Source organism: Aythya ferina (assembly GCF_964211825.1).
Source record: "Aythya ferina genome assembly, chromosome: 16".
NCBI lineage: Eukaryota > Metazoa > Chordata > Aves > Anseriformes > Anatidae > Aythya > Aythya ferina.
Window position 1 is genome coordinate 6269323 of NC_140315.1, and position 19983 is coordinate 6289305.

General features: G+C 41.6%; 1 protein-coding gene across 19 annotated transcripts in view; it reads right to left on the reverse strand.

Annotated features, from left to right (window-relative positions):
- Window positions 1-19983, reverse strand: part of LOC311445534 (uncharacterized protein) — a 265193-nt gene that overhangs the window by 239208 nt on the left and 6002 nt on the right. Inside the window, exon 2 of one of the 19 annotated variants that reach the window (XR_014698483.1) lies at window positions 18260-18335. The exons of the other annotated variants lie outside the window; for them this stretch is intronic. The gene's annotated coding sequence lies outside the window, so the exon portion shown is untranslated. The remainder of the gene's footprint in view (window positions 1-18259; window positions 18336-19983) is intronic. 19 annotated transcript variants of the gene reach the window in all.

A 19983-nucleotide genomic window follows, 5' to 3' on the forward strand; every position in this document is an offset into this window, starting at 1 on the left:
ACGTTTTTTAATTTTAAGAAGCTTGAGTGAAGAAATTCATCCCACTACCACTTAAATATTGTTGTTTTGTCCCCACAGGACCTCACCGCTCAGTTCAGGGGCAGACAGTGCTGGTGGAACAGGACCAGGACTCTTCTCCATGCCTGGGATGCCCCAAGCCTAATTTATTACCTGTCATCCAAAAAAAAAGCAAAACAGAGCTTTTTTTTTTTTTTTCCTAAGCTTTTAAATGGCCCTTATTGGTCCACCAGACTGCCTCCCAGACCTCAAGAATTTATCTTTACAAAACCTTGATAAGCTTTTTAATGTATAATATGTATATAAATATATATGTATTTGGAAGAGGGTTGGTTTTGGTTGGTTGTTTTTTTAATAGCTGGAGTACAGAGAAAGACTAAAATCCTCAAGGATTAGCACCTTTAGCACCTTTTAGATGCCTTTCTTGAAACATCCAAAACCTAGTTTACTTAAGAGAATATTCCGTAATTTTATGGCATATAAAGTACCCAGTGAACAATCCTTCAAGCTTTACTCGGAACTGTGGCTACACAATTCCCAAATGAGAAGCCAGGAGCTCCAAAGGAGGTGGTCAGGAGGTCAGAAACATGCTTACAGGTTGAACAAGAAGGGCAGATACTTGTGGGAAATTCAGCCTAATGGTTCATGCCTGCCAGAATTGTGCACCATGGGGTTTTTCAGACAGCTTGCTTCCTAACTGTCACTCAGCATCACTAGAAACAGATTAACTGCACCAAGGAAAGTATCTTACAAACTTGCCTCCCTAAAAAACAAAGCAGGTACCACAAATCTGTCAGTAAAGTGTCCGATTTATCACTTGCACTGATCTGCACCCGTCTGCCTGCGGTGCTCTGCGCACCGAAGAACAACATCCAGATGATTTCCATGATACCCAGAACCATGCAAAAGGTAATCAGACTTTTCATCTGGCTGGTTCATTAGCAATGGCAAACAACATGATTCAGTCAAAGCTGTATTTCCCATGACCTGAGAATTTACTATTCCCAGCACCTGTTAGCTGCAGCCCCAATTACTAATCCTCTAAGCCAACAGGACCTGCATTTCTAATGAGGACAGATGCTCCCAAAGCAGCATTCTTCTCATTGTGCAACAAATACCAGTCACACAAACACCTGGATGCTGCCCACATCAATCGTAAGGACTTGTAGCAGCCCCAGTGGCTTTGTATACGTGATGTATTTAAACACCCCGAAAGTGAAGCACGAGAGCCTAAGGAGGAGAAAGGGGAAGGGAAGGAGCTATCTCCATCAACAGCTCCAGGCACCTAATTTCAGTGAGATCGGAGTAACAGCTGGTGCAGAGAGGCTCCCCAGGAATGTAATTTATAGCCCCTAGCCTAGGTACCTAAGGGACATGACACGGGGAGCCCCACCTGCAAGCAAAATGCCCCAGGATACCCAGAGCACGCGTGGCAGGGCAGGAAGCTGAACCCTGATTTCCCCACACTGTCAATTAGCATCCATCCTCCTCGCTGGATGGGCTTTCCCTCGCTGAACTCTGTGTGGGGAATGCTTTCACTGGCCAAGCAGGCATGGGTTTCAAGAACCACACTTCAATGCAGTTCTCTCTTCCCTTCTTCTCCACCCAATGTCATCCTGAACTGAAGTTAAAAAAAAAAAAGTTGCAGGATTTGTTTAAGCAGGAAAATAATCCTCTTCTTCAACAAAGGTGAGTAGGAGAGATTTAACAGTTCTATTTTGCTTTCAACTGAATTTTGGGAGACAAAGAAAAAAATCAGGTATTTTTTCTACTGCAGCTGTGTAGACATCCTTTAGAATGTTTAAGAGGAAAAAAATGTGATCTTTTGTGCTTTAAAAAAAATCAAGGAGAATTACAGAAGTTGCAGTTGGGCTGTGATACTGCATCAGTCAGCGACACAGCACATACTGAGATCCTCTTTGCTAACGTTCTCAGAAAAAAGTCTGCATATAGGGCAATCTCCCTTGCAGTACCTGAAGCTGAAATCAGACAGTGCTCAGCCCTTCCTTGCTTCTCCAGAGGGCCAAACCCCAAACGTGCTGAACAATCAGACTCCAGTGATGGCGGTGCAAGTGGAATCTCCCTTCAAGACTTCAGCAGCTTGTTCGCTCTTGCTAACAAGTACCACTGATGTATCTCGTCCTATTATCTGCGTGTTTTCCCCTGGATCCTGACAGGTGAGCTACAGGAAATAGCACCTGCGAGGAAGGAAAATCCTAAAAAGCTCATTCCCATGTCACATCAGCATCTTTCTTCTCTTGGCCCGTTGGATAGCTTCAGGTTAAATTTCCAGCCAAAAGCAACAAGATATAAAACTCAACGTTTTCCCTACGCAGTCCTCCGTTTGTGGGAATTTTAACAATTTGCTGGTAAATCCAACTCTTCAGAGTTGTAGTGATGACTAATCACTAACAGACATGTAGTCACAGCTGCCTAGATATTTATTTCTTGTCTAAACCCAACTCTGAATAACTTAAGCACCTTAATAGAAGTGGAATAATAAATACAGTCCAAATATAGGCAGCAATCCAAGCCAACCATCACAGCTCTCTCTTAAATCCCCCATCTTTCAACAACACTCACTGCAATGCCTCTTACCATTGTATAACAAGAATGCAACAGGAGAGCGGACGAGGAGAGAGCGGCACAGTTACCGTGTTTACCGCTTCCCCTCAGTCCTTCATATGTTTAAAAAATGAGCACATTCAGGTTTGTCACAGATTCCTGCCCCCTACAAAGCAATAACCTCGCTGTTTTAACAGACTTTGCAGTGATAAATCAAACCTGTGTGCATCTGCTGGACAGAAGGGGGAAGGGAAATGCTGCTACTGATCTGCATTGGGTTTTATTCTCACTTTGTACAGGAGGAGAATCCCAACCGTGGCTGCACTGCTCTGGGTACAACATCCTCTCCACAGGTTTCCCAGGCAGAACTTAGCCAACACACTCCCTGGGAGCAAGGGGCATCTGTGTAAAGTCCTCACCCGAGGAACAGCCAGTACGAGCACCTGGGCTTCATCTCCCCAAGGGAATTGCAACAGGGCAAGTTTTAAGTGGATATATCAGCAGTTAATCAGCTTTGGGTTAGCTGGCAGGGTGACTGCCTCATTAATGTCAACCCATAGTGTCAAAAAGTAAGTCTTGGTTGTGCACTCCGAGGATCCCATGGATATAATCCATAGAAAAATGGGAAAAGGATATAATATAAACTATTTCAGGGGGTTCTTCCAGGCCTTTTCTGCATACTTAGTTCAATTTTTTTTCCTGCACTTTTTATTTTTATAAATTTCATTTATAAAATTTTTATTTATAACTTTTTTCCTTAGATAACCAAGTGATTCCAGCTTTCAGGATGAAAGTCTATAAAATATCACTCTCCCAGTAAAAGTCAAAGTAGATACACTGTTAATTTCACCTCCCACACCACTGAGATTATTTTGTTTCAGTTGAGCATGCAAAGAAAGGGCTCAACACAAACTACATTATTTGGTCCCAAATAGCAACACCTACATAGCAACCTGAATGGCTATCGCCACTCTCAAGTTTTCTTCCACAAGGTTACAGGTTCTCCAAATGCAGAGCAGCATTTGAGAGCTAAAAAAAAGTTCATAAAAATGTGTGTATAGTGATATGTATGTTTTATATATGCACGCACACCATCTCTGTTCTGACTTCATTCAGAATTTAGGTATACACTAAAAGTTTGTCTTTTAGGATTCTCCAACTCCTCAGTTTACTCTAATAGATAAAATCCCTCGTTCTTGACCTGGCCTCTGTCATAAAGGCTGGCTCTTTTCACTCAGACATACAGCGAAGGTAAATCCTGCTTCTACAGACCATCAAATAAGTTTCTGTCTCCTCTAACCTGTAATTGAGGTTGTAACAGATGGCTTTGCATTTTGCAAGACCAAAGGTTGTGCAACAGCAGCAGCTTCATTTAAAGGGAAAGATTTATCAGAGCCCAGAGCCAGGCAGGAATTGTTGGAAGATTAAAGAATTTCTCACTTTGAAGGAAGACTCGGTGGTACGGCATTTAAGGGCTCACCTGCTTGTCTTCTCCATTCCTGTCAGTGCTTTTAGGGGAAATAATAAAAACATCCGTGCATTCCTGTGTGAATAAGGACTTCCATCTTCTCCTGCAGCATTGCCAACATCTGTTACCACTGCCATGGACTTGATCGTACTGAGGTCAGGGGGAAGAGCTACACAGCCACTCAAGGTGAGGGCTGCTCTGATACGGTCTCAAGACTTAGCCAGGAGCGGCAGCATTTTGTAGGTGACGCTCCTGGCTTGTCTTACATAGTCTTTGTGCCCTCCCAAAGGTGGGGGCAGCATGCTGAGCCTCCTTGTCACCTTGCCCCTGAGCAAGACCACTTCCAGCAAACTCCACTCAGGCCCGTATGAACACCCCTCTTTGGGTTCAGAGCTCCTTCCAGCCAAAGGCAACCCGTGCTTCGCACAGCACTCGCTGCTGTCAGTAGGCTGAAGGCCAACCACAGCAGGATCTCATCCAACAGTTTGTCTGGGGACAGCTTCCTGAACCTGTCACTTGCCAAGGGTTTGTTTGTAACAGGGACAGGAAGAGTCCCTTACAGGCCTGAGAGCAGTTATTTCAGGGCTGCACCTTGGCACATCTGGGAGCCGCTCTCCTGTATCGCTCACCCAGCGCGCTTCCCCCTGCTTTACATACATGGAGCTCCCGAGCTCTGAGCTTGTTAAGTGAGTCCAGCTCCCCAGGCACAAGGGTGGTACCTTCCAGCTTTCAGGCTTGCCATGGTCTGTTTATCAGATCTAATGAAGACATTTATGGGTTGATGGTCTGACAGATGCTCAATTTTCTGACTGGATGAGGAAGTCAAACTGTTATATAAGAAGCCAATAAGTACCCTTCATTCCTAAAGCAATAAAACACCGCCGCATTTCCAAGTTAATTGGCACAACCGAGCCAGTTTGCTGGGAGTGCATTTAATCAAACAATCTTCATTTAGGGGCTTCTGTAGCACCCTGCACTATGCTATCTGAGGATCTAGAACAATAATGGTTGCTATTACAATGCAGTTTTCCCTAGCTGTATCCAGGGATCAAAATGTATTGGTAACGCAGCAAGGCATTCCTGGAGACATTTATACTTTTCCCTATTTACATAGGTGTTGGGGGTTAATACAGAGGTTTCCCGGCAAGCTAAAGTTGCTAAAGTTCAGGAGGTTGTTCCTCTTTACCCAGTTGAACACGCTGGTATTCTTTAAAATTCTAAAGATATTTGAAGGTTTCCCTGTAAAAAAAAAAAAAAAAAAAAAAAAAAAAAAAAAAAAAAAAAAAAAAAAAAAAAAAAAGATTCATCCCCTAAAGTTTACACAGCACCGTCTGTCCTGGGTGTTTACCGAGGCACCACTTTGCCATCCACCATACATTAAATGCAGGAGTGTTTTGTGCTGAAGCGCTACAACTTGATGGGGCAGGTTTTATGGGTTCGTTACACTGTGCCTCTGGAGTATTGCAAGGCACGAGACCAAAGGCTATGTCCCATCGGTTGCTTGAGTCATTTATTAATGGCCCCATTAAACACTCCCTCAAGCTTTCGATTGCTGTTATCCAACACCCCCCTACACACACACACACAGGTTTCCAGAGCTGAAGAGTGTCCTCAGGGAGTCCCCACAGGGCACCAAGGTCAGGCATGTGAAAAGCCCCGAGCCCAGGGCTGTGTGGCGAGGTGTGACACCTTCACTGTGGGGCTGGAGGCCTCCTACCTTCCATCCCCAGCTGCACTGCCACCAGAGGGGGGCAGAGGCTCACCCTGCCTTATGTAAAGGTGCTCAGGAGAGGGATGGCTAGGCCAATGTCTTTCCACAACTCTAAACTCTGCCTTAAAGGCCACAGAGCCTCCTTTTCTCTTGCTTTGCATCAACGATCACACTCTCAGGCATGGTTTTTGAATGCGTGAAAACCCAGCTCAGGAGTAATTACCTTTGTTATTGCCAGGAACCAGCGATGCACAGCCAACAAGCCACGCAAAACCCAACACGTTGACCCCTGAGAGCACCAGCCCCTTTGCCACTGGATGAAATGCATCCAGCATACAAGAATTTGTAGTAGCACTGAGCCTTGTGCTACCTCTGGAGATAAATACCACGACTAAGTGACAGAATAGGAGCGGAAGAGACCCCTGAATCATCCCCCCGTCCTTGGCCCTGTTGCTGCTGTATTCAATGTTGCTGTATTAGATGTCAAGCTGCATCTTTGAGTGGACCTGTCTCTGCAGCAAAAGCACAGAAAGCTGGCAGTTGAGAAAGCAGAACGGATGACAGTTTTTGGCAGTGGTTTCAGCTGTCTTGTTGAGTTTTTCAGATTAATCAGCCCCTTTGGAACACTGAACAGATCATCAGGACGATCCCTCAGTCCAAGATCTTTTGCAGTGGAAAAAAAATCATCATAAACTGGGGCAGCAGCAAAACAGAGGCAGCCTTCTGAAAGGGGCTCAGTTTTGGCTCTGAGAAAGGTCCCTTATCAGGACAGTGCCTAAAGCCAATGGCATGTCTGCACCGTCACCCTCTGCATGCACTCACACACTGCGTTTTCAATGTGATTCTTCAGGAAGTCATGGACTGAAACAAAGCTGCTCTCCACTTTCCCGAAACCCACTGTCTCATGCCCTGGTAAATGCATCATGTTTCTGTCAGATGCCAAAAAAATGAGCATTTTCTTTCAAGGAAAAGTCTTCCTTCCTTAATATTTAAGACTACATGCATATGCTCAACACATTGTTTCCAACATTCATTTTTACTTTATATAGGAAAAGAATCAACAACCCTGTATTCTTTTGGAAATCTCTCCATAATAGCAAGCTTCCACAATCTTATTTTCCCTGAAATCAAATAAGATACTTACAGGGCTAAGCCTTCCCTCCCTCCTACCCCTCCCAAATCAACTGGTATTAGGAATTACTCTTCCTGTTTCACAGGAAATCTGTTTAAACACATTCCAGTCCTCCTCTCTCCTCAAAATGCAGTTTTATTTCAAACAACAAGGAATATGTTTTGGCCTTAGTCCTACTCTTCACTTGTGCAAGGAGTCCTTTGCACCTGGACGAGTACCTACCCAAGTCAGTGGGTGTTAAGGAGGGCTGCCTGTTCTAACCTGGATGCAAAACAAGGTCTACATTTTATGGATCAGAAAAATGTATGTGCAATTAATAATCACATAAGCTATTTATTAGATCATGCAACAGAATATTTTCTTATTGCCTGGCTGACAGGAAGAGACTTCTGTAGCATAGGAGCAGTAGAACTTGTTACAGGAATTTAATTTAAATTAAGCTAATAATTTAAATTTAACTGCTTGCTCATCTGGTATGGCTCTTTATCACACTTCATAGCATTGGAGTGTTGGCCTACAATATTCAAAATTTAGGCAAAAATAGAATAAAAGTATAATAAACAACTTTGCCACAGAGTTTCAGCCGTCCCCCATTACACAACCAGCTGACAATTAGCTGTTATGCAAGTTTCTGCTCACCATGAAGCGTGCGCTGCTTTCAGTTTGCCTAAGATAGCAAGCACAGAGGATCCCAGACTGAAACATTAATTTGTTGTGCTCTTGACCTAAAGCTCCCAGTACTGACCACCATTGCTTTCGACAAGGATTTCATGTTAGCTGTGAAACTGCTGCATATCCGAGGATAACGCTTCGCTTTACCCCTGCGCTTGCATCCCACCGGCCTTCCCTCCTGCACAGCACCAGGGCAGCACCGTACCGCCCCGAGCAGGGATGTTCAGCGCTGAGCCGTGACATCTCCAGCAGGCTCCACGGGCACCCTGACCCTTCCTGACTGCTCAGTGTGTCACCGACACATGGGTGGTCAGGGCCATTGTCAAACCACACCAACACGCCACCTCTGGAGCTGATTACTCCCCAGAAATGGATCCCCGAGCACAACTGGGTATTATTTATTCCAGTAGAAGAGGTATATTTCCAGTTGGAATGGGCACGACTGATTTAAGGGCCAGCCGAGGGAACCAGAACTACCAAACCATCTTTGTGTGCTGTCAGACCCCCATGGGGTGGTTATAACTTCACTGCTCTCACCAGTTCCACCAAAACATGCCCTCCACGGAGCGCTCCAAGCCCACCCAGCCCAGTAGCTCCCCAGCAGCAGGCTGAGCCACATCAGTGCGATTCCTATGCTGGTACAGTTCTGCCATCTCAGTCCAACAAACGTAAGCTTGGCCTGCACGTAACTCCTATCCTAAACCATGGTGGTAGCTTAGCTCTTGCTTTTTCTTATTTGCCACGTCCAGTTGCCCACCTGCAGCCTCTGGGATGAGCTGCGTTCATTGTCAGGTAGCCAGGTGGCTCAAGATGACATTCCAGAGCTGCAGAATATATGACCAGAGAGAGAGGGTCTTATCACAAGCAGTTTTTATAGAAATAGCCCTGAGAAATCCCATCACAGGAGGGATGACTCAGTTTTGTACAGACACTTTACACATCCAGACATTCTTGCATATGAGAATCTACTGCATGTAAAAAGTGACCTCTGACTTTTTGTGCCTCTGCTCTACACTGTCATAAACAAGAATATCATTTCAAGAGATGCTGTCAACTTATATTTAGCCCAGTTTTCTATTTTGTTTAAAAATAAAAGTCTTCTGTAAAGCATAAGAAGAATAGAATTCAGAAAACAATTCCGTAAAACAAAACAAAAAATTGTACTGTTGCCTTTCAAACCCTTACCCCGTAGCACTGAAAACTTGGAATTGTCCACAAACGAATATGAGACTGACATGATATTTATTATCCAAGCTTAAAATAGCACAGAACAAACAGAATACAAATCATGGCAAGTAAAAATTAATTTAAAAAATTCAATTTAATAATCTAACAGTTTAGGGGCAATATGTGGTTTATATTGGCAGTGGCCTTTTAATCTTGCAAATCATATAATTAAGAAAGCTTAATTAGCAAAAGCAGTGTTTGAATATTAAAGCTGTGAAAATATCTCAGAAAAAAACTGCAAGTATTGGCTTGAACTTTTTTTTTTAAGCCTCAGTTCTGTGCCTGCCTGTGCTTCTATTAATATAAATAAAAGGCAGGAATAAATAAATGGCAGGAATATTCAGGAAATTGTGAAGTTAGAATATTCACGAAAACCAAAATTGTAACTGCTTACACAAGGGCCTGAGGCACACCTGAGCAAGGAGAAGAAGCAGCAGCGCATCCTGCTTCTCCCCGGTATCTCCCCATCGCAGCCAGGCCAGAAACGGGAACGGATGCGTCCCTGAGCGAGAGCAGGCCTCTCTCCCCTGTTCCCACCACCCCTCTCAAAAAGCATGCAAGCTACTCAGCCATGAAGAGAAACTAAATAAAATAAAGACAGCTGCCTGATTAAGAGAAGTTGCACGCATGTCTATTTGGAGAGAGCCCTAACTTGTTTCATACGCCCAAAGGAGAACAACTAAAAAAAGGCTTCTGGCAATTTTCAGTCTTAGAAACCCAAGTTAGCTTCAGACCTGCATCGGAGTTAAAAGGCACCAGCACGCCATCATGTCTCCCTCGCAGGAGTGATGCATGAGATTCCCATAAACTGCAAGTCCTCAGAGCTAAGACATTTATCTCCAGCCCAGCCAGCTTTTAAAAGTACAAAACTATTAAACTCACATTTCCTTTCTCAGCCAGGTAGTCAAGGAGAATCTATACAGGGAAACGCCAAAGACTTCATGCATGCAAATGATACAGGCACAGAAATAAAGGAATCCACAGGCAATATTCACACTACCCTTGTAGTTTTAGACAGAAGAAAAAAAATCAGAATGCTGTTAAGTGCCAAAACATTCTCGTCTATAAAATCCAAGGGAGACACTTCTCTGCCTGAGAAATCCAGAAGTCTGGTTCACTTACTACTGGGCCACTGTAGGACTGCAGAAAAGTTACAATTTGCAGCAAACCCTCTCAAACAGATAGAGGGCTTGGCTACATTTAAAGTTGCTTTTGCAATATTTGCTCAAGACAGTTTTTATTGTAGTTGTTCTGCTTTGGGACATGTGCTGTTTTTCTAAATAGATGATTTATCATTGCCTTCAAAAAAATAAAGAATCTGTGTTGTTGTTCTTAAACTGATCTGATCTCTTTGTTTCTGGAGGACAATTGAGTGATTTTTCGTTTGCTTTGTGAACAAGTCTCCAGTATGGGAATGAAGTTTTGAACCCAAAGCGGATCCAAATTTTCTTCAGGAAGCCTCAGGACTTTCCAGCATTTCAACCCTTTCTTCTGACCTTCAAGCTGTGTCCTACTTAGCTTGCACAGAACAAGAGCCCTCAAAACCCACATGTAACCCAGGCCTTCATCCGTTGTATTTCTTTCCCCTTCAAGTTCTTTTTATCTTGCATCCTTTGATGGAACTCAGCACTCAGCAGTGACTAAAACGCATTGTTTACAAGAAGTAGACTTCGAAACAGTGTTCTTGGACACAGATTTTTGCTCTCATTCACTTCAGTTCTCATTCTCTTAGAACAGAGGTTATTCCAAGTGAAGGGAAGACAAACAGGCTTCTACTCCAAATCATAACTCTGGATTATTGATTGTAACAGAAAGAGTGACAAATAGGATATTATGAGCCAAATCCAAAGGTACTGTACAAGGGTCTCTGACAGCAGGAGGAGGTACAAGTACTGCTGGTTGGACCAGCAGAAAAGTCCTTGGTTTGGCTGCTTGCTCAGCCCTCCCCTCCCCACACAGCGTGGGCATGCGTCAGGGCTTCCTTCCAGTCCTGCTTGCTCCTTTACAGAGCCCAACACTTTAGTTTCCCATAAATCAAAAAACCCTCCTGCATAGGAGCTAACAGGCAGCAGTTATTCTGTATGGCAAATGTGCTGTTTCAACAAACCCATTCTATTCTTGACTTGTAATCTGAAGAGCGTGGTAGTGCTTGGCAGTTGACATCCAGCCCAAAATAATGACACATTAAAGGGTTTTAATCTCCTATAATTGGGAAGGGTTTCCAAAGAAAACAGAGGTGCACAAATAACACCTCCCCATTTGACTGTGTATTACCCAAACAGATGTCACCAAGTTAATCCATGGGAGCCACTGCGTTCTCCAGCCAGAAAGCAGGGCAAAGTTGTCTGCGTGGATTGTCAGAGCAGGGTCTGGCTGAGGAGCAGACATCTGTACCAGAAGCATACCCAGTTCATCTAATCTTTCTCTCTTCCTGCAAGCACACCACATTTTGCAAAACAACGAACAAAATCTAGGTAATTTTTGGTATTCAGTAAAGCCCCCCAAACCTCCACGCACACCAAATGCCCCGGTGTTAGCTGAAGGCTGAACACCGGGCACATTCACAAAGCTAGAAAGAATTAGCTGTGGGTTTATTCTCTCAGCTGCAAAACTATCAGCACGCCAGGGAACACCAACAAAAGGAGAAACAAAGACCTGGTCCTTATTTGTACCTGTCAGAGGACCCAAGGAATGAGGCTGACCAACCAAGAAAATTAACATTTGTTTCTGACAGGGATCTATGCAAAGGAACAGGGTTTTAATTTAGGGCTCTTTTCATCAGAATGATAACAGCTGTCATCTACTGTGTGAGTGCAGTAATTACTGAATCTCGTATGTGGAAAATGAATACCTGATGTTTCATTTACACAATAATATCTCAATCTGCAGTGCCAGAGACAGCCAGCGACATTCCCACGGAACAACTAATGCGTACCCAACCTCTAAAATCCCTGCTATTTTACAGCCATTCCCCCCTCTGCCAAAAAAAAAAAAAAAAAAAAAAAAAAAAAAAAAAAAGCCTTGAAAAGCCTTGAAGGTTTTCACATTCCTTCCAACAAAAAGTTAGAGTCCGTAACGATATTTATGATCCTAAAGTTTCAAAATGCAGCCTCATTTATCCTACTCTCCCCTGATCTTTGCAATTAAGCAACGGGTTGTTTTTTTGTTATTGTTCTTTTTTTATTTTTTGTTCATTTGCTTTTAAGTGGCTTGAATATTCCATCTCACCTTAAGTTTTAACCTATTATTTCTAGTCTTATCTGCCACATACAGAGGAGAGATTATTGTTCCATTTGCCACTGTCACACTGGCACAAAATAAATAGGAAACCACAGACTCAGGATTCAGATACTCATCTTTTTTTTTTTTTTTTTTAAATAAACATACATTCAACATATTTATCAACTAAGTTGTAATTGACCTCAAAAACAGAGCTTGATTGTAGATCTAATTTCTCCTGAGTTGAGGAACTTTATTTTTTTGTATAATTGCTTCTGATTCAGTTTCTTAATAGAAACAAAACTAGATTTTGAAAGCTAAGCAGCTTGACGAAAGGACGCAAAGCATTTGCTTACTAATACAACAGTCTAGCTAGTATCATTATGAGAATGAAACCGATTCTAAAAAAAAAAAAAAAATGTATTTCCATGAAAACACATGTAATTGTACAGTAGAGATCAGTTTAAAAGTATATGTTTCCTGATCATTAAAACAAGTGAAGTAAAATTATATGTTTTGCAAAACTGCCTGTACCAGCCTGGGCTGTATTATGAGGCAGGGGGCCAAGAGCTAAGCGCTTCCAACCGCTGAAAAGTACCAGTAATTCCTGTATAGCTTCACACCTTGGAGAGCAAAGTGATTTCAGTGTATTGTGTTGTTTTTAATCAATTGAAGAGGATGTGGAAAATAACTTTGGATTAGATAAATCACTTGGAAACCTCTTTCAATCAATCATTTTCCCCTTCCTAGCCATGCCCTGAAGATGTTTTGCCTACAACTGGTTTGCATTCAAATGAGTAAGCATGTATTCCTTTTGCATACACAAGCCATGCAGCAGCATGCTTGAATTTGACAAAAGGCACCTACCAGTTAAGACTGACTTCATACAACTGCTTTCCTGCTTAAAACTAACATGTAACAGTTTCTAATTTTAGGGTTGCATTAATTGTCAGCATAAAAGCAGGGAGTTGGGAACCTAAATAATTTTGTTTTGATCAAATCAAATGAGTTTCATGTTAGGCAGCATATAAATATGAAGTGCTTAATTTACCTAAATATTAGTTATCTAAATATTTGAAAGCGTGTGCTTAAATCCTATCAGTTCCAGCCAGCTTTTGACTGTCTTGATTAATGTATAGCTCGGGTTTACAGAGAAGCAAAGGAATCAGGGCATTCATATCCTCCAGAAATCAGATGAAGCCTAGATGCAGAGAGACAGCAGTTTCTGTGAAGAACAGCCAAAAATCAGCCTGAAGGAGATGTTTGAAACAGAGATGGCCAGAAACAGGGTGTGTGTGTGTTTGTTTTTAAAGGGGGGATCATTCTTTTTCTGTATCAGCATAGTTCAAGACAATTTTTAAGCCCTCATCTCCTCCCAAACAGTATGTTTTGTTATTTTTTATTTTTTAAAATATGTAACTGTCTAGAGAAGTTGGCAGGGAACTGACAAAGAACTTCTTGACCATATTTCATTTAAAGGAAGATGCTTCTTTAAAAGGAAAGCTTGGGATCCAGGACAGGAGAATTAAGCTGACAGGACTGCTTGAAGTAACGAATGATTTTTCAGTAGCTGAAGTTGCAATCCTTTACAATTATTTATTCTACCTCATGGTGCAAGAATGCTTAGAGCAGTTAGAAAACAAATCATAAAATCAATAGAAGAACACAGCTGGAACAGACCTCTGGCAGTCCTCTAGCTCTTCCCTTTCTAATTCAAGTTTGCTGTTTTTCTATTTTTTCCCCTTCATCTGAAGCTCACAATTTATTACTTATATCCTCTTACTGCTAAAAATGTTTTCCTGATGTCTGCTTTATATTCAAGAAACTGCTCCTTATGGATACATGGATACAAAGAACAAATTCTCTTCTTTCTGAAGGTTTATAATGCTTTCCTGGCCTTCCTTGTCTGCAAGCAAGGCAAACTCAAGTTCAATCTTTCTTTTTACTTTCCAAGTCCCAAATCTCTTATTTTTCCTTCCTCTCTAGAGGTTCTTCATTTGGTCCACACCTTTCCCTAAATGCAGGTTAATCTTAATCTGGTTAATCTTACTTTGCTTTACCACTACCAAGCACAGACAAAGATAACCTCTGATCTCTTCTGCATAGTTGCATCCATTTATGATGTTTAGCTTTTTTATTTTTGACAATAGCATAACATCAATTAATGTCCAGCAGGTGAGCCAGTGCGTCTTTTTCAGAACTCTGACACTCACAGATTTTCCTGCTGGGATTCCTTGAGAATAAAACTCATACTTTAGAGAACATTGTCTTCAAAGATTAAGCTGAAATTCTGACTGAATGAACATCTTTACTAATAAATATAAAAATATGCATCTGCTCTTAGAAGATGGTTTCCGAATGCTCTGTAGAGATGCAATTTATTTTTTGTTTGTTTTTAATATAGCACAATTATTAACTTTTTTTTCTGTATTACTCTGTAGTTGTTTCACTTTAACTTGAGTAAAATTAGAGTGCTACTAAGTCACTGCTGGTTGATCTAACTATTTGGCTCTCAAATTTAAGAACAAGACTAATATAAGTGGGATACAATTTTCTAAATTAATTTGCAATGTTACAAACATTATCTTTGCTATTACAAAACAGTGGTGTAAGCAACTAATTTTAGATCACCATCTATGTGCAAATTTGTCTCTGAAAACACGCCTTACATACTCATCATCCTTCAATTTGGAGACTTAAAGAATTGTTTCATCAGCAAATGGTTTTGTAAGGAGCACCACCGAGCAATTGCAGGGCCTTTGCGATGCTGTGCTGTGGTACTTGCACATTGTCACACAATTTACTGTCACAGTCAAGTGGTCTTTGAGATGGACATCTCAAAAACAGAGCTTTTAGGCTGTCTACAACTATGACCAACACATCCATTCTTTCTCATTCTCTTGAGATTTAAGATTAAGATGACAGTAAGGAGTGCAGAGTAAGCAGAACAAATAAGTATGCTTGTTAGCTGTATGAAGCGTTATATAGTCCATTTGTTATTTTGAAGCTCAAGACAAAGGGTGTCCTGTGTACCAATGTGTCCTGTATCCATGTTATGCATCTCCAAAGCTTACAGTTAAGTTTCAACAAAGAAAAAAATAATGATTTAAGTCATATAAGTAAATATGAAGAACAAATAGCACGTGTTAGAGTTAGTCTCTCAGTTTCCTAAAGCAGGGATTTTCATGAATGGGGATTCCTGAAGTTTAGAAAATGACACAGCCCTGCTTTGACACCTGTCCTCCCACACCAAATGCAGCACAGCTCACAAGGGACATTCCCATGTCCTGTTGCCAAATCCACCACTGTCATCTACGAGCAAAGTAGACTTTAAAAATAAAACTGTGTACAACAGGCTGGTTCATTTGCTTCGGAAATGACAATTTTCCCATTTGACATACAGTTGAGAACAGATCCCACGTGGAAAGGGAATGCAATTGCTCAACTGAGCACCCACTGTGGCAATTTTCGCATAATTAGCAGAATGCATTTAGTCTTAACCTTCTTCTGATGAATTCAGTCACACCTGTTTATGTGAAATCAATTAAGAGACCTTAATCTTCTTAGACAGTTTCCAACACTCCATCCACAGGTTCAGGCCTGTTTCTTGTATTGCAAAGTTTAAATTATATTAAAAAAGAAACAATTATCCTATAAACATGAAGACCTAAATTACACCTTAATAATTAAAACCAGTTACACTTTTAGTCTGCAGCCTTTTTATGGCCAGACACATATCAAGCAGTGCTGTCCACTTTGACTTGGATGAGTGGAGGGGTGAGCAGAATAACCCCAAAGCAAGGTCAGCACAAACACATTTACATGCCCGCCCCATGCTGACTCGTGCCAGAACACACATTCCTGTGCCTGGATCTGCTTAGGACTTGTGGAGTGATGTGAAGGTAACATCTGGTAATGGGGTCATCCGAGGAAAGGGAGCCAAGAATGCCTCCCCACAACATCCAAAATCCCTCATCTTGCAGAAGAAAATATGGGGAAAGGTCTTAATTTCATTTTACTTCAGACACGTTCCTAAAATAGATGGTGATGGGAGGTCAGACAAATCACTCTGGAGAAGTGCCTGTATTTCTCCACTATGAATGGAACCTCCACAGAAAGCTGGGGTGGACATCTAGAGTTTCATGAGACAAATCCCACAGTTAGTGGGGACATTTACACAAACAGCACCAACACCTAGTGGAAGGTGCATTTATATCCCTGATCACTTAAAGTCAGAAGCTACCCCATTAGTTGAGACACACAAAGAAACTGTTACTAGTCTCCATTGGGGATAGTTTGTGGTTCAGAGCATGAGGAGTCCTGGCAGTACTTTATGCCAAAGGAGAATTTAAATCTCACATCTGTGTTTGTTTCTTGGATCTACTATGCTGGCACATGAGTCATCTTAAGAAACCTAAATTAGTGTTCATCATACATCAAACATTGCAAAGAGCACTGAATTTGTGTCCAGAAACTGTTCAACTGAAGTAGAAGTTTGTTCTTAGGACTATCTAGTGGGACATGCATGAAGTGTACTTGGAGCATCTTGGAGATTTTGGAGCCAAACCTGTTTAACCTACAGAGGTGCACAAGAGATGAAAAAAAAAATAATAATGAAAATTGTTGGCTTTAACTGAGAAAGCCCTGCCATTTAGTATGTATCGTGTGAAAACTGGCCTGTTTCTCTAGGCCTCCTTGGAAGCAGAGATCGATATTGCTCAGTGGAAACAAGGTGTTTCTCTTGCATTAGCATACATGCTCTTTCAAAAAGCATTCTTTACATTGCTTTAGAAAAAGGGGGGAATTCTTTTTTTTCTCCCCTCACCCCATTGAAAGGGAAAATATCAAGTAGCAACTAAAATGTGTTTGAGATCAACTTTTGCTTTATAAACTTTGGGTTTCATTCTAATTGTTAGGGAGACACATAATAGCTGGCTTTAGTATAATTTTCTTTGGACTATCTCCCCAAAGCCACAATTAATGTAAATATCAGCGTCTTGTTAGTAATTTCCTTTCATCGGTAAATGCTGAAATGCAATGATCTGACCACAAATCACAAAGCAAATAAGCTTGCAGTGCTGTTCAAGCTACGTTGTTATTATGCAGTTTGTACATGAGAGAGCTGATAAGGGAGATGTTACATGAACAGGAGAAATCTTTGACTACTTGGAAGAGTTTCATTATGTGAGAAAGCAGTGGCTCTCCTACTTTTCCAACAGCTTCTAGGTGAATTTACGGGAAAACCCACTTGAAGTGGCAAAAATAGAGTCAGATCTCAGTCAGTCAAGAAAAATCTGCTGTAGATATGGGACTGAAGACCAGACTTCAATCTCTCTTTTCTCTACACATATATGAAAGAATTTACTGCCTCTCATACAATTTCTTCAGTTGCTTTTGAGGGGCTTTCAGTGATGGATAATATACACCCACAGCATGAGAGGACTGCCAGCCTCCATCTTCTCGGTGCTAAGAAATCAATGGAGAAGGAAGGACCCCTGGCATGCACGAACATCAGTCTTTGTATTTTTACATATCATGTTTTAGCATTTACTTCCTGGTACACAAAACCACAGGTATTTTAATGCCCTATTTTTCCACTTTATAGTTAGATGTAGACTTAGCAGCCAAGAATATACATCTCCAGTCAAACAAAAGAGACTGAAGATCCAAATAACTGAGGCAGGTTTCAGTCCCCCATCAGCCAATATCTCCCTTGCCAAATCATCTCTTCTCCAAACACTCAGTCACAAACTCCTCACTCATTAATAAATAAAACACACACACAACTTCTGGGCTCTCTCCGAGAGAGACTCCTTCCTGGGGAAGAGTCAAAGGCAGTGCAGAGGCCATGCATTGTCATTGGTGCTGTTCTGGCACACAAGAGAGAGAGAAGAAAAAGTGGTAGGGAGGGGGAAGAGAAAAAAGAAAATCCTAAAATTTGTATTATTAAAAGATGTTTTCCAGAGGGGAAAAACAACTCTTTTCTTGAAATACAATAGGCACATGTACAGCAGAACAAAACCCAGCTCCACAACCAGAGTGCCATACTTGTAGCAGGAATGTACACTGCAAGGTTTCTGATGACACCAAGAAATTTCTTGCCCACATACAACTGAAGTGGATATCACTTTAATGAATAAATCCTTGTTTTCAATTTAGCATGTTATAATGAGAATGGTTCCATCCCTGTTCTTCCATGCCACTCTATCAATTTGCCTTTCAGTAGTACTACAGAGCCATCACTTACCAGCAGGGCAGAGCTGTCATTCTCCCAACTGGGCCTTATGAGTCTGTTCCCAGGCAGAAAGAGTTGTTGGTTATAGCTGTGAGGAAGAAGATGAAGGAATAACAAAAAAAATAATCCCTTCATCTTTCTAAGCAACCTACATAACATCCTTCCATATCTGAGCATTTTGTAGATCAACATGCACTGTTCTTCAGAGTAAGCATGCAAAATAGGCATGATGCTTTGTTTTCCTTTATAAGAAGCGTACATGCCAAGAGGACAAATAATTTGCTTGTGGCCACCTAAGAAATTTGGACATGAGGAAACAGGGTGTACAGTTGCATTGTAGGCTACCATTTTCTGCCAAGATTTTCTGCTTTCTTGACTCTCCAGACTTGATCTCTGCATGGGTTAATTTACTCTGCTGGTGAAATGGAAGTTTGCTTCCCATACCTCTAAGTGCAGAGCTAGGTTATTCTGCCAAAAACTAGTCATAACCAGCTCAGCTATCTTTGTGCTGCAGTATCATCGACAGCGTAGACATTCATCACATCTTCCCAGGTCAGAGATTAGCGCCTAATCCTCTGGCCACGTTTCCCTGTAGGAACTTCACAGTATTTGGGCTTTGCTCATCTCTACAACCGATGGTTTTGCAAGGCCCAAGCTACTTTGCAAGGATTGCAAAACTTGTTTGAACTTGTACATTTTCCCAGTCACAAAGGGTTGCTCACCCATCCCCCAGTCCCACGGTAAATTGGCATGAGGACTGCTAATTTAGCCAAAAGAGACTGCCTTGGAAATCAGTAATCTCTCAAAAACTGATCAGACACATGAATGCAGACATACAACGCAAATTTATCATCCTCATGTATTCTTATATTCCCTTTCCCTTGTTTCCCCCCCTTCTAGACTAATTCCATATCCCATCTGCCACTATACTTTCTACCCTTTTTGGGCTTTCATTATGCTCCTGGTGCAAGATCCATACATCCCTTTCCATCTTGTTCTTGCCAGGTAGTTAGAAGCGCATATAAATGATTCGCAAAGGCTCGTGACCTCACTGCAGTACATTTCTCAACATTAAGCTCCTCCAGCTCCCTGTTGATCCCAATCACTCTGAATTTTATTACCCTCTTTTGTATTGCCTGACTCCCTGACCCTGTAGTTTATGGTTAGCCCAACCCTTGTGTTTCCATCAGAAGACACTTCTCAGCTAATATTAGAATCAAGCCTTTTAAGAGATGCTGATACAAGGAAAAACCCCTAAGAAATCCTGAAGGGTGGAACTGGGGATACTAACAGCACAGGAGCAATAAACTCATTCCCTAGCAAACATGATCAAAATGATGGATCTTGCCAAGAGTGTCAGTTGCCCAATTTTTGTTCTTACTGAAGCTATAGGGTTTCCTTCACACCCTTTAATTACTCAAACCTTACTTAAGGAACGTGATTCAAACAAACAAACATAAAAAAAAAGTTACAACAACGTAGCATGATCTTGACATACAAGATGTCAGAACCATTATAAACCCCTTTATTCCAGAATGATGTCTTTTGTGCTTAGAGGCATGCTTGCTATTCATAGATCTACTGCTCAGCTGTTCCAGTTTTTAGTTCTGCATAAATGCCCACTCATTATGTCCAGAGGGTTTTGCCTGTAGCTTTGTGTTTGTAGCCTTGAGGCAAATGTCTTGATGGCTTAGGGAACTCGTAGCGAATGACCAAATAACATCGGATTTTCCACA